We start from the raw sequence: 14,751 nt of genomic DNA, 5'->3' as shown, positions 1-14,751 counted from the left end.
GAGTCAAATGTTATTTTGTAGGCTGGTTTTGTGTGGCTAGAAATCACACAATTTTTAACTGGCATAGACCAGTTTCCAAGAACTCATAGATCAACCAACACAAAATTCATTTCTGGCAGTAACAGAAACAGAAACAGAAAGGAAAGAGAGCTGAGTTTCCCGAAAGGCACTTTTGTTTTTGCTGCTGTTCAAGCTAAACTCTTCTCTCTGTGCTATGGGTCAGCCTCTCGCTGGCCACACTTGCAACTGCGTCACTTGTCAAGCTGTTCATTAGTCAACTGCCAGGACTTACTTCCCCTTTCTTGTTAATAGTCTAATTACCGTTGATGTGACTAAAACAAGCTCCTCCAAAGCAAGGTGGTAGTCAGGCCTGATTTCTCAGAGGGTCACTTAATATGGGAAGATGAAGGAGATGAGACTTAAGCAGAGTCATATTTATGATGTCATCTGAGAGATGCAGCCTGCAAGCAAGATATCTGGTTCACCTAATCAGCCCATAGAATTATTGTAAATCTAAGGAAAAAAATAAGATCCATTTTCAGTTGTGATAGGAACGTCTACAAACTAAAATAAACTAAAATGCAACATGCTCCATATTCCTCCGAAATGCTGATACACAGCTGCAAATGCGGTGTCTGCAGCCGAGAAAACTAGATAAATTGTGTATCGCTGTGGCAAAAGTTTGGCATATGCTAGGGTTACCATATTTCCACAAGCAAAAAAGAGGACACTGGGGGGGGGAGGAGCCCCGCTCTAGCCCCGCCCCTGCCCCACCCCCATCCACTCCCTCCCACTTCCCACCCCCTGATTGCCCCCCTCAGAACCCCCAACCCCCCCGCTCTTTGTCCCCTGACTGCCCCCTCCTGGGACCCCTGCCACTAACTGCCCCCTAGGACCCCACCGCTTATCTAAGCCGCCCTGCTTCTTGTCCCCTGACTGCCCCCTCCTGAGAACGCCCTACGACCCTACCTGTCCCCTGACTGCCCCGACCCTTATCCACACCCCCACCCCATATTCACACCCCCGCCCCCAGACAGACCCCCGGGGACTCCCATGCCCTATCCAACTGCTCCCCGCCCCCGACAGGACCCCCAGAACTCCTGACCCATCCAACCCCCTCTGCTACCTGCCTGCCTCGACCCCTCTCCACACCCCTGCCCCCTGACAGCCCCCCCCAGAACCCCAGACCCAGCTAACCCCCCCTGCTCCCTGTCCCTGACTGTCCCAACCCCTCTCCACACCCCTGCCCCCCTGACAGCCCCCCCAGAACCCCCGACCTATCTAACCCCCCCCCCCGCTCCCTGTCCCTGACTGTCCCAACCCCTCTCCACACCCCTGCCCCCCTGGACAGCCCCCCCAGAACCCCAGACCCATCTAACCCCCCCTGTCCCAACCCCTCTCCACACCCCTGCCCCCCTGACAGCCCCCCCAGAACCCCAGACCCATCTAACCCCCCCTGTCCCTGACTGTCCCAACCCCTCTCCACACCCCTGCCCCCCTGACAGCCCCCCCCCAGAACCCCAGACCCAGCTAACCCCCCCTGCTCCCTGTCCCTGACTGTCCCAACCCCTCTCCACACCCCTGCCCCCCTGACAGCCCCCCCAGACCCATCTAACCCCCCCGCTCCCTGTCCCTGACTGTCCCAACCCCTCTCCACACCCCTGCCCCCCGGACAGCCCCCCCCCAAACTCCCGACCCATCCAACCCCCCCTCCCTGTCCCCTGACCAGGGCCGGCTTTAAAGAGCCCAGGAATCGGGCTGCGCTCCAGCCGGGGTTGCGGGGCTTGGGGCCGGGCCGGAGGTGCTCGGCCGGCGCTGCTGGTGCCCGAGCCGGGTCCGGGCTGGGGGTGCTGGGGCCCGGGCCGGGTCCGGGCTGGGGGTGCTGGGGCCCGAGCTGGGCCGGAGCCGCTGGGGCAGCCGGGCGCCGCTCGGCCCGGGCCGGAGGGAGCCGCTCGGCCAGGGCCGCGCCTCCCCGGAGCTCTCCTCCTCGCGCCCCCCCCGCCCCAGCTTACCTGCTGCTGCCTCACGCTTGCCCCTGCTTCTTTTCAGACTTCCCGCGAAGATCTGATTCGCGGGAAGCAGGGGAGGGGGAGGAGCAGGTGGGCGGAGCGTTCAGGGGAGGGGAGGAGGGGGAAGACAGCTGCGGGGCCGGACAGCGTGGTAAGGCTGCAGGGGATGGGGGGAGCCGGGAAGGGGCTTTGGGTGCCCTGCGGCGCTTGGCCGCCGCTTTTCTATCTATAAATAGCCAACCGGGGGGAAATCCCGGACATTTTTAGATTTTTAAAAATCCCCCCCGGACGGCTATTTATAGACCGAAAAGCCGGACATGTCCGGGGAAATCCGGACATATGGTAGCCCTAGCATATGCATGCAGCTATGAGAGATCATATTATAGAAATGGGTCTTTGGAAAGCAGTCAAACATAATCAATTCAGCATTGTTTGTTTCTTTGGAAAGAGCCTCGCCCTGCAGCCCGTACTGACAGGAACAGTCTCAGTAGAGATCGGTCCTGTGAGTAAAGGTTCCAAGGTCAGGCTCTTAGAAAACCAATTTGTGCATGTCTGCTCTGCAAGCGCTACTCACATGCGTGCTTGCCTGCATGACTATGCCCTTCCTCACAGAAGTAAGAGTTTGCAGGACTGGGCCTTTTGCCTTTGGAACCTAATTAGCAAAATTTGAGGTCGGCCCATGGATTGAACCATGCAAATAAGCAAAAGTGGGGGGGAAACCTTTAGTGAACCACTTCATCAGTCTGTCTTTATCCCTCTGAACTCAAACATGAAACTACTGCATCATGCTGCTCATCGGGCCGGGTCTTTCACAGGACTAGTTTGAATCCTGCCCAGTTCAGTAGCGATGACGGTTCGGAGTCCTCTTTGAAACTGTCTTTATCCAGACTGTCTACATTGCGAAACCACCACCGTGTTACTAAGAATGGCCTCACCAGACAGGCCTAAAACTGAATGGTCACGGGGAGCAAAATTAAACTCTTCCCCCTAGGTGTGATCCCTCCAAGAGCCTTCTGGAGAGGACTTCAGGCTCTAGGACAGGGAGTCTGGCCTTTACAAACGACATTAACCAAGGGAGCTTACTCAAACTTGGCATATCCCCATTTTAACCGCACATGTTTTACTCAGCCCTGCTGCTGCTGCCGGTGTTCTACTCACTCTGCTCATGCTGAACTAACACAAAACAAGCCAACCAGTCAGCTCCTGTAATGTGAGTCCTCAAGGGCTTGGAAGAGGCAGCTTCATTCTGAGTGTATGGCAGAGCTGAGTGGTAGCAGAAATCTCATGTCCTGTTCCTTGAAGGATGCTTGCCCAGAATCCTGCATTTTAGCAGCCTGGTTGGAAGTTTAAGCAAAATGGTGAAAATGAAGCATAATGTGGGGGGAGGAGGGAGAGAAAGGGATTTTCTAGCATAATGGAGTGTATTGATCCTGCTCCAAGTGTTGAGTAGATGAAGGACCACAGCAGCATCCCTTAAGTTCAGGGGTTGTCAGGGGTGTGTGATCTGGACAGCTCAGGTGCTCAGTTCCCTCAGGGAGGGGGATGCGGTGAGGTGGTCGTGAAAGTCGGAAAGGACTGGCTGGTAAACCTCTCTTTTTGACAGTCTCAAGCTTTGGTTGCACAAAGCCTTCCTGCTTGGTTTTCATTCCACATCCTGGTTGAAGGAGGCCTTCAGAGTTTTGTTTAAACCCCTGAGGGTGGGTCTGACAGGATGGCTTGCCCCCTGGGCTGGAGAGCATGGGATGAGGCCAACCCTGATTAAAGATGAGCCCCACCTTAGTGGGATCAGGAAATTCCCTATAAAGGGCAGCCGGTGGCTGTAGAAAGTGGGGGATTGCCCACAAAAATGGAGGCCTACAGACCGATTGCTCTTACGTCCTGTCTGGGTAAAATCATGGCAAGAATGGTGAGTGAATGACTGGTTGCCTGTTTGAAAACAATGGCATTCTAGGTGCAGAGTGATTTCAGGAGAGGAAGATGCACCATAGGCTGTATTGTTAAATTGGAAACTGAAATACAAAGAAGTATGAGACACAAAGATTTTGTGATAGCTGTCTTTCTAGATATTGAAAAAGCATATGACATGCCATGGAGGGAAAGCTTATTGTACAAAGTAGATACAATATGGATAAGGGGAAGAATGTATGGATGGATTAGAGAATTTTGGAGTACAAGGACCATACAAGATGGGAAAGTTATGCCAAATATATATAGTATTAAAAATGGCACACTTCAGGGAAGTGTTATCAGCCCAACCTTCTTTAACACTATGATAAATGATCTTCCAAAACAAATAAGTGCTGGGTAAGTGCCACTCTGTTGGCAGGTGATTGTGGTCTGTGGATTAGGAAGAGGAATACTGAGGTGGCAGAAAAGAGAATTGAGAAAGCATTACGAGTGACTTCAGACTGGGGAAATGCTGGGGGTTTCAAGTTCTCCATTACTAAAATTAGAAGAATTGACCTTTACAAAAGGGAACATAGGCACTGACTCCTTGGGTGCTGGAGCACCCACAGGGAAAAAATGGTGGGTGCTGAGCACCCACTGGCAGCCACGCTATCAGCGCGTCCCCTACCCCCGCCAGTGCCTCCCACCCACCAGGGCCAGCTGACCCCCCCAAATATAAGGAGAGAACACACACACCCTCAGCAGGGCTGATGCTAACACCCTTCATAGCCCAGAACGGGGCTATCATAGAGACTCAGGCAAGAGGAACTGATTGGCCGCCCCGCCAGATAGAGCAAACCCTGTGCAACACTCCACCTGACCAAAGGGGGCGCTGTCGTAACAGCACGCCAGCTCACAGCAACCTATAGCACACAATTCTAGAACTCTGCATGCCGTTCGACTTAAAATGTGCATGCAGCTGTTGAAAGATCAGGAAAAGCTAAACAAAGTCAAAACTTCGAGTCATGGGAAAATTAATTAGTAATGGATGGGAAGCCACTTGTCTGAGTGTGGATTTGGATTTATTTTACAAACTTACATGTAAAAAGGAGACAACAGCTATAAAAAATGAAGTGTACCAGCATATAGATGAAAAGTGAAGTCATCTTTGTCAAATATATACAGACGGGTCCAAAAAAGAAAAAATAGGAAGAGTAGGGACAGCATATTGTCTACCAAAATTAGGAATTAGCACATCTAAAAGAATATCTGGTTCTGTAGCTGTCACGACAGCAGAACTAGTAGCAATAATTAAACTGGATCTAGGCTGGATCACCAGCCATGGTGGCCATTTTTTCAGGCTCACTATCAGAACTTATGGCAATAAAAAAGGGTGTCTCTGTATGTAAAAGTGATTGAATCAATGAAATTACATTTCGAATAACAGAGTTAGTACAGATGGGGATACAAGTAGCATTAGCCTGGATCCCAGCACATATCAGGATTGTGGGGACGAGAGAAGAAAGGAAACAGAACGCCTGGTCTGTGGTAGCCAGAAAGCCAAAAAGCCCCCCAGGGACTTTTCCCTGAGGTTTTTATTCTTTCTACTTCCCTGCTTACAACACTTCTAACTGGTTAAATTCTTGCGCATAGAAGAAGCATACAGTGTACAACAACATAAGATAACAAACCCATATCTTGTGCACGTGAAAGCCAGCTGCGAGGGTGATGATCAAGTCAGCCAGTAAGTTTCCTAATCACAGACGCTGGGGTGAAGGCCACTCCTGCCTCGTAGCCACAGACACAGTGTGCCGCACCTGTGAGCTGACGATTCGGGAGCTATGCGTCCCTACAAGGATAACAGGGAACAAACTGGCAGACAAAGCGACTAAAAGCTCTATGAGAAATGGAAGGATTGACACAGAAATACCCTTGAGTGAACAAGAACCCAAAAGCCTAGTACAGAAAAATTTAAAGGAAGAATGGCAAAAAATTTGGATCAGAGAAAAAAAGGGGAAGAAGATTTACAACAGGATTGCTTGTCGTACCAGAGTTCCAAAAGGTGTGGTTACATAGTCACTTGGCATTCAGCGTGCTGGTGCACGAATCCCGTCCCTGAGCCTCGCTCAACCATTCGTGGCCACCACATTTGCCTGTTTCACCATACACTGCTTAGATGCCAAAAACGGATGTGCGCTGGTTTAACATCTGTGAACCTACACAATCTAGCCTCTGTCGATATTAACTGCCTGTGTCGCTCAGACACTGGGAACGCACATTCTGTGACACAACAGAACCCTGATAGTATTTGAAACCACAGTAGCAAGTTGTAGAATACATTCTACTCAAGCAATACCCATGACTAGGTACACATTGCCCTTCTCATTTTAGAGATGTGTATGGTGCCAATGGTGATGTCTTTAAAGTCTTGTCGCCAGAAAGTGCTACTTTGGTGCAGAAAAGCAGATCTCCCTCCTAGGAGGCAGTGAGAGGGCTCTGCCACTTGTTAACGGGCACGAGCTAGGCTACTTTTCAGCAATCTCTCAAAACCAATTTCAGAAATCAGCATTGGCCTTGGCTCTGAAAGGGTTGTGGCCACTCCCGTATCTTGTTTCAAAATAAGAGACAATGCCAGTGGTTTCCACTACAAGGCAGAAAGAGAGGACTTTATTAGCACCCACTGCTATCAAAGGAACCCCACTGAAACAGAGAGCTAATACAGGAGGGGCACCTAAGCTAAGCATGGTAGTGGGTAGTGTCTTGTTGAGGTGCAAATGCTGGGGATATTAATTGGAATCCATGTCTCAGCTTCAGTGGTGGATTAATGTGGGCCCATGCCCAGGGGCCTCAGCCAATTTTGGGGGCCCCAGGAGCGCCGGAACTGTGGCCCCACACCCTGCTCCTACTTTTTCCCCTGGGGCCCTGCCTCCTGGCCAGGTTGGAAACTGAAGCCGGGCCAGTGCTGCCCAGGAAGCTCAGGTCACTGTGGGAAGCCCTGGACCCTTTACCTAAATAAATTTAGGTGTGCCCCTACAATTGAAATCCACATCCAACAATCACAGCTCTACAAAGGTTGTCTCCTGCCCAGTAATTTCCTGGCAGGCCCTAGGTCTTCTCCCTCTCTCAGCAAACCTCCATAGTCCTCTGTTTTTAATTGATTTGTTTACCTTTTTGTTGTTACAATACCCTCCCACCTGCTGAAGATAAACCAGATCTCTTGGTAAATGTGCCAGGAAATTCCATGAGATGGCACGAAAGGCCAGTATGCCATTTTAAGTAAATATGTACTTGTAAAAAACAACAAAGAGTCCTGTTGCACCTTATAGACTAACAGATGTATTGGAGCATAAGCTTTCGTGGGTGAATACTCAGACGCATGTTGCTTTCTACAGATCCAGACTAACACGGCTACCCCTCTGATATGTATTTGTAATGGTTGTTTTGTTTGAAAATATATTTTACCGGTTTGACGGATCTTAATGTACTCTCTGGAGTCATTACTCTGTTGGGGAAATTTGTGATTAGCTACTTTATTACTGTTACACCAAAGCCTCTATGAAATGCATACATTTCTCAAGCATGCTATACTAGGCTAAGAATTGCCATGTCTTTTTTAAAAGGAGTATGTGCAGCAAGGATTTCCAAAAGGAAATAGCACGGCGCTAACTCCTCCCTCACAGGGGAGACGCCCACAAAGCGAGCAAGAAGCTCTGCTGGAATTCCCAAAGCCGTTTTCGAGGCTCGGCCAGCCCCACGGAGCGGGGGGCGCGGGGCAGCACCCTGCACCACAAGAGACCAGATCCTCAGACAACTGCCACAGCTAGAGCTGGAGCTGGAATAATTTTCACCAGCTGCCCCAATCTCTCCAGATCCAAGTGGCTCTTGAAGGTGAATCAATGGACCTTCAGCGCCTCTGTCCTGCTGCTTCCCAGCAGTCTGCCACGCTACCACTGGCTGACTCACCCCACAGCTGTGGAAGGGCCCAGGACTATTAATGCTGCCACTGATACCTGTGGGCTCAGCAGAGGATGACACAGTAGAATGTAGCTGCTTCCATGTGCCACTCCCACCCCCTGCCCCAAATCATGCAGAGAGCAAGGGAGGAGCTTCTATGGGTCAGGGGATGATGCCATGAATTCCAGCTCCCCACCCCCGCCACTGGGCCAATCCAATGGACCTAGGACCCTTCCAATAGAAGCAGAGGTTCTGATCTAGCCCTTGGTTATTTTTAATGTCATCAAATTCTGGTTGAATTCTTGGCCAAATGTTCCTGCCCCAACACGCACCGCTGGAGCTGCACAGTAATAACAACAACAAAGCGCAAGAACCAACATTGTCAAGCGTGCCTGCTAACTCTGAGTGCCCGACATTAGAGGTGTTGCCAACTCTTGCAGTTTTACTGTGTCTCTCGTTGTGGTGGGGTATACAAACCCCACTCTGGGCCTGAAGGAGTTAAAAGGCAATACTGGGCCCAAGTAGCCCTGCCTCTCCGGGCTTGCCCAGCATGCTCCAGCTGGAGGAGCTGGTTCAAAGGAGCTTAGAAGCCCAGGCTACAGGCGAGACAGACCTTCCCTGGAAAGCCCGGCAGAAGGTGGAGCCTGAGAGTGAACCACAGAGCAGGTAAGGCCCCCAGGCAGAGCCTTCTCCACACACACATCCCACTTCCCCTTTTGGGTGGAGAAGGTCCTGCGACGGGGCCCTGCTCACTTGGACTTTTTTGTTACAGCATTGACTGCCTGGGTTATAGGGGCCACACCCCAAACTGAAGGAGCACATAGGTAAGAAATAGCCCAGGGCTGTGTACTTAGACTCTCTGAAGGGAGGGCCCTGCTGGTGTTGCTTCCCACAGGTCCTTGGATGGGACCCAGTGGAGATAGAGGATCTGGGGGTTCCCCTACCATGTCCCCTTTAATGGCAAAGGCCCTGATGTGGGTGGAAACCAAAACAGTCCTGGCCTAAGGCTGGGAACCAGGCATCTCTTCCGCTCTGACAGAGAGACAAGGGGCTGGAGGTCAGGTGCGCTAGCTGCTAGACTGCCTGGCCCACCAAACACCCACTTGCAATATTTGGTGTTTTTCTTAAAGCTGTTGCTGCTGGAATCGAGAGATTGCCTGTGAATCTCAGCTTTCTTTGTGCATGGGGGGGGAGGGGGAGTAGGTTTCTATCCATCATTGTTGCAGGGAAATGCTTGAACATGTGACCTGAATGCTCCCCTAAAGGGTCAGAAGCCAGAAGGTGAAGAAAAAGAACTCAATATTTAATACTTTGGCTTAAAAGATCATAAAACTTTTTAAAGGTGATTTTTGAAAGCTTGGGTCAGCATTTGAGACACCTTGAAGGGGACTAATTTTCAGTGGGTGGATGCTCAACACTTTCTGAAAATCAAACCCTGTTAAGTATCAGAGGGGGAGCCGTGTTAGTCTGGATCTGTAAAAAGCGACAAAGAGTCCTGTGGCACCTTATAGACTAACAGACGTATTGGAGCACGCGTCTGACGAAGTGGGTATTCACCCACGAAAGCTTATGCTCCAATATGTCTGTTAGTCTATAAGGTGCCACAGGACTCTTTGTCGCTTTTTACAGACCCTGTTAAGGGCTCTCAAAATCACAAGTCCATGTCCATTTTGAAAATCTTGGCCATGAAGCCTGAACCTGCTTGTCCCTTTCATAGTTATAAACACTGAATTATTTCAATATGGGCCTTTCTTATTCCAGTGGACCACAATATAAAGCAGGCGGAACTGAATCCTTTATATATGTTCCGATCTGTGTTGTTGTTTTTTTAAATTATTTATTTAATGAGTGCATTATAAGCCTCTACCGGCAGAGATTTCTAATGACTTTATCCTAGTGGCAGGCAGCATTGCTGAACATATGCAAATGAAAACTACAAAAGATTTCAAAAGAAGGATGTGTAACCTCTGTAACACTCAAATCAAGCTTGCTTAGTTTTACAGAACCAATTAGGGCTCAGACTAGCAGTCCTTATTTAGGCACAACCAGGGACTGTATTCTGTTACTTAAAGAAAAAATCTGTAAGCTATTTATATATACAGCACTTTCTTAAGGGTGAAATTCACCCTATAGCAGACAGCAATTTTGAGGTCTATCCACCACTTAACACTATATGCTCAAGCAACCCATAAGCTTTGTCTTGGCCCTCTGCCCAGGGTAAATTTCACCCTTAGTGAAAGCATTATGTTGAGATGTGTGGTCAGGGGTACATGTATGTTACAGGAAGCCAGCTTTGATAGCAAATGAGAGGCAATTCTTTTGGGTTCCGCAGAATTGTTTTCCTAAAATTGTTCTTTAATCTCTTAAATGAACAGATTTTTACCAAGAGACAAGAAGGGAAGGTTTATACCAAGCAGTTAGCTGGGGAATTATCAGTCATGACAAAGAGGAGCTAACTAGAACAAAGTTTATGCTATTTAAAAATCATGTTCTTTTTTTTAGTACATCTAAGCACATATTAAACACAGCCAGAAGCTTTCAGCAGAGCCCCAGTCTTCTGCCTTGGCACTGGAGGAGCCATTACAAAGAGTGATATGACTACACAATATTGCAGCCACTCACACAGTCAAAGAACATCACAGGGGCGGGGGACAGGTCACAGTTTTTATTGCTTAAATGTACATTTTTATTTCAGGGACCTTCTTCTAATAAAAAGCACCAGCATTTAACACTCTACGTTATGCCGGCAATATCCGCATGCAAGGCTGAGTGTGCGCGAAATCATAGTCTAGGAATATACCAACCTCTGTGGGTCTCTTAGGCTGTGATTTTGATCTGTCGCTGTAATGCAGCAAAAGATGACTGATCTAGGGTGACCAGATGTCCCAATTTTATAGGGACAGTCCCGATACTTGGGGCTTTTTCTTATATAGGCTTATTACCCCCCACCTTCTGTCCCGATTTTTCACACTTGCTGTCTGGTCACCATAGACTGATCCCATTTCTACAACAAAGATCCCTTTAGATTCATAAATGATCCTGGGTACTTTCCAACTTCTGAGACCCCAGCTAAGGCCTTGATTCTGCAAAATGCTTGAGCATGAGCCTAAGTCACATTTACTTCAATGGAGCTTATGAACGTGCTCACAGTTCAGCACGTATTTAATGGATTTTCTGGACTGAGGCTTTTCTTAAGAATCTGATATATTATTTAACTGTATTTAATTCTGTCCATTCCGTTGAATGTTCTTTTCACTCCATTGCCATCAGCGAAAAGAACATATGGAAATAACGTATCTTTTTGTGCAATCAAAACCCCCCACCCCCAGCCGGAGCCCTCACCCCCCCCAGCACCCCAACCCTCTGCCCCAGCCCTGAGCCCCTCCCACACTCCGAACCCCTCGGCCCCACCCTTGCCACACATCACCTCCATATTGGTGCACATAACAAAATTCATTCCGCACATGGATGTAAAATATTAGCGGGAACATTGGTAGAGTGAGGGTCCCGATACCTACCCTGAAACTAGAGTTAAACCAATGATTGATTTGATGGACTTTACCCGTTTTTGTCCCCAAGCTGTCTGCAAACCAGATGACTAAATCCTCCATTTGTATACATTATTCAAATGGAAACCAGTTTCTTCAGCAAATAATGCCCGAGCTTGTAGTTCACTGGAATGGGAAATATTATAATTTGTGTCTAACCAATACAGCACTTCTCACCCAGCTGTGCCTCACAGGAACTTGCCAAAGATCAGTCGCCACTAGCACTGAGTAGCTTTCAGGTAGGTGAGAAGTTCTGTTCTCCAGCAGCATTAAACAATAGCAAGGGAACTCCTCAGTGAAAATCCTCAAGACATCGCTCTGGAGGTGAACAAACAGGGCTCAGTCATGAGCCCAGCTACACAAGGAAGGAACGGGGTGTTAGGAGGCGTCTCCTTTACTCTCCTGTGCAGGGTCCTGAATGGCCAACCCTTGCTTGAGGGGGAAAGCAGCAGCTGCCAGCTATTCCTCCTCCAGCACAGGGGGGCTTGACTCCGCCCCACCAATGCACTCAGCCATCAGCTGAACCAGCACTGGGGGAGAGAGAGGGGAAGGAAGCTGCTCTCAGCAAAGGGTATTCTGCCCCCCTTGGACCCAGTCAGCAGCAGTCACTAAATGATTTCCCTCCCTGATCACAGTTCAGTCCCAGCCCCATTCCCGTGGCAGGGCAGCTAAACTGGAAAGTGCCAATCCAACCCTAATGATCAATCTCCAGATTTTCTGATACCACAGAGACAGCTGCATTCCCCAGCAGGGTGAAAACTCTCCCTTGCTAAGTGCCCTAGAGCTGTAAAAATCTGCACAGGAAGAATCTCTCAAATGCCATGAGAAAGCACAGGGCACACGCCCCCTGCCTTCTTCACAGCCTGTAGGACAAGATGGAAGATGGGGATTCTTGTCCTACAGGATGTGAAAAAGGCAGGGGGAGATGAGGTGACGTTCCCAGGCAGCAGAGGGATTGAGGGAAAGTGCTGGGTCTTATCATAACCCAGAAGCAGCTGGAAAGGGTTCCCTGAGCATGATCCGGTGACCCCCTGCCTAAAAAGAGAGGAGGGGGAGACTACCATGGAGAAGGCTGGACCAAGGGTGAGTCTCGGGAGGGTTAAATGAAGCTCACATATTCTCTCTAGACTGGCCTGATAACTGGTGTCCCATGCTGAGAACAAGCCCTGTTGGTTAAGGCAGACTGGGAAGAGGAAAGCCCAGAGAACCAGCCCTTCTGTAAAACTGGCCAGAGAGGAGAAGCGATTCCTCAGCATGTGCCCCTCTGTAAAGAGGGATGACAGTGCATTAAAATGGTGTGTGGCATTAGTGCCTATTGAAAGGTGCAGGACTGCCAGCCTGGCTAGGGTGCTCCTATCCATCCCCAGAACAGCTGGACCATCAGGGCCAGCCTCCCGACCCTGACCCCTCACAGGGCCTTGTCTCTGGGCTATAGGGACCACGCCAAGAGATCAGGGAGCTCAGTATTCACGTCTAATTATTTGCCTCTCGGCTGAGAGTGCCATGCCATCCAAGGGGCTAGCTAGGGCCAGGTGGGTGGCTCTGTGACCCGGCCACCCGGAACTGTACTGAGATCACCGGAGTCTTTTCACAGAGGCCACTGAACACCTGTCAATTGGGAACAGCTTCCGGCCACTGGCCACCAGATCGAAATAGGTGACCTAGATCCGAAAGGTGCCCCTCACCAACCTTCACGCTCCACATACGGACACTCCCCTCTGCACACAGATCTCCATACCCCGCAGAAGGGAGAGTCAGCCCCCTCCACAGCACTATCCTACAACCCCCTGGGCACCCTCCGGGAAGGGATGGAGGCTGGGAGGGAGTAAAAGAAACAGCGTCTGACCCCAGGGAGATTCCCCCAAAACTGTAGGCCCTGGAACCTATTCTGCAGCAGGGTGGGACTTCCCCAGATCACAGGGATTCCTCCACCCCAGACCCCTGGCACAGGACGGGAGGAGCTGGACCCTAGAGAGGGAAAACCCCATAGCAGCCTCCTTGCACCTAGCACTTTGCACCAGCCCCGCACCTGAGGGATACATCAATCTGCAGTTTCCTTTGTAGGCAGCTGAGTTAGGGAGATCCCCATTGCAGAGGCTGGTGAAGCGTGGCAGGAAGACGAAAGGCCTGATTTCGGGAGGGGCTGGGCACCAGCAGCGCCCATTGACTTCAGCTGGAGGAGCGGGTGCCTGCTCAGCATTTCTGCAAATCAGGCGGGAGGGTCAGAAATGCACCCCTGTGCGAAGGCCAGTGCACCAGGGACACCTGCCAACCAGAGCTGGTGGGGGGATGTGAGCAGGGCCAGCAAGACGAATGCAGCCCCCAGTGACCTGCCCCAGAGCACAGAAGGCCAGAGCTAGGGTGACAGCTGCAGCCTCCTCGCTGCCCAGGGCTCGGGCTGCCCCTCTCAAACCACCTACCCCCAGCCCCCTTCTCCGCCAGGCAGGAGCCCGGGGGGAAAGAAGGGCCAGGTGGGGGGCTCTGTGACCCGGCCACCCACCCGCCGGTAGCAGCTCTTGGAGCAGGCGGGGGCGACAGCAGAGCGGGAGGGGGCAGGAGTGTAAGGGGACCCCCCCTCCAGCAAAGCCCCCTTGTGCCTACACTGCGCACGCAGCCCCCTCGCCGCAGCCCGGCCTGAGCGCCGGGGAACAAAGCCGAGCCCTGCCCGCCCGCCGCGCCTCCCCCGCAGCCGGCCCCGGCTCCCCGCGGCCAGCGCGCGGTTCCCCGGCCAGGGCGACCCCCGGGGGCAGATGGAGCCTGCGCCCGGCCGCCCCGGCCGCGCCAGCCCCGGGTGCTGTCCAAATGCTGGCGGGGCGGGGCGGGCCCGGCCGGGGATCGGGGCAGCGCCGGCCCCGGCCGCTCGGGCTGAGCCGCCCCCCTGCACACACACCCCCGGCCGCCGCCTACCCCAGCTGTTCCTCTCCGCGCGGCTCCTGGCCATGGCTCCGGCTGCTGCCCTCGGGAGGCTCCGGGCGGGCGGGCTGCGGCGCCGCGTCTGAGCGAGCGGCAGGAGGCGGCGCGGGGCGGGAGCGCGGGGACTGAGCGCCGGCTCCGCGCAGCGCGCACACCCCGGGCACACCCCCTGCACCCTCTCTGCACACCCCGAGCACATCCACTGCACACCCACTGCAACACCCCATACACACCCACTGCACACACACTGTAACAACCCCTGCACCCCCAGGCATACCCCGTACTGCCCTCACTGCATACTCACTACACCCCCCCCCCCAGGCACACCTCTTGCAACACCCCCTGCGCCCTCACTGCACACCCCGAGCACATCCACTGCACACACACTGCAACACCCCATACACACCCACTGCACACCCCGAGCACATCCACTGCACACA

The sequence above is a fragment of the Emys orbicularis genome, chromosome 4 (assembly GCF_028017835.1).
Source record: "Emys orbicularis isolate rEmyOrb1 chromosome 4, rEmyOrb1.hap1, whole genome shotgun sequence".
NCBI classification, from domain to species: Eukaryota; Metazoa; Chordata; order Testudines; family Emydidae; genus Emys; species Emys orbicularis.
This window is presented reverse-complemented; position numbering follows the sequence as displayed.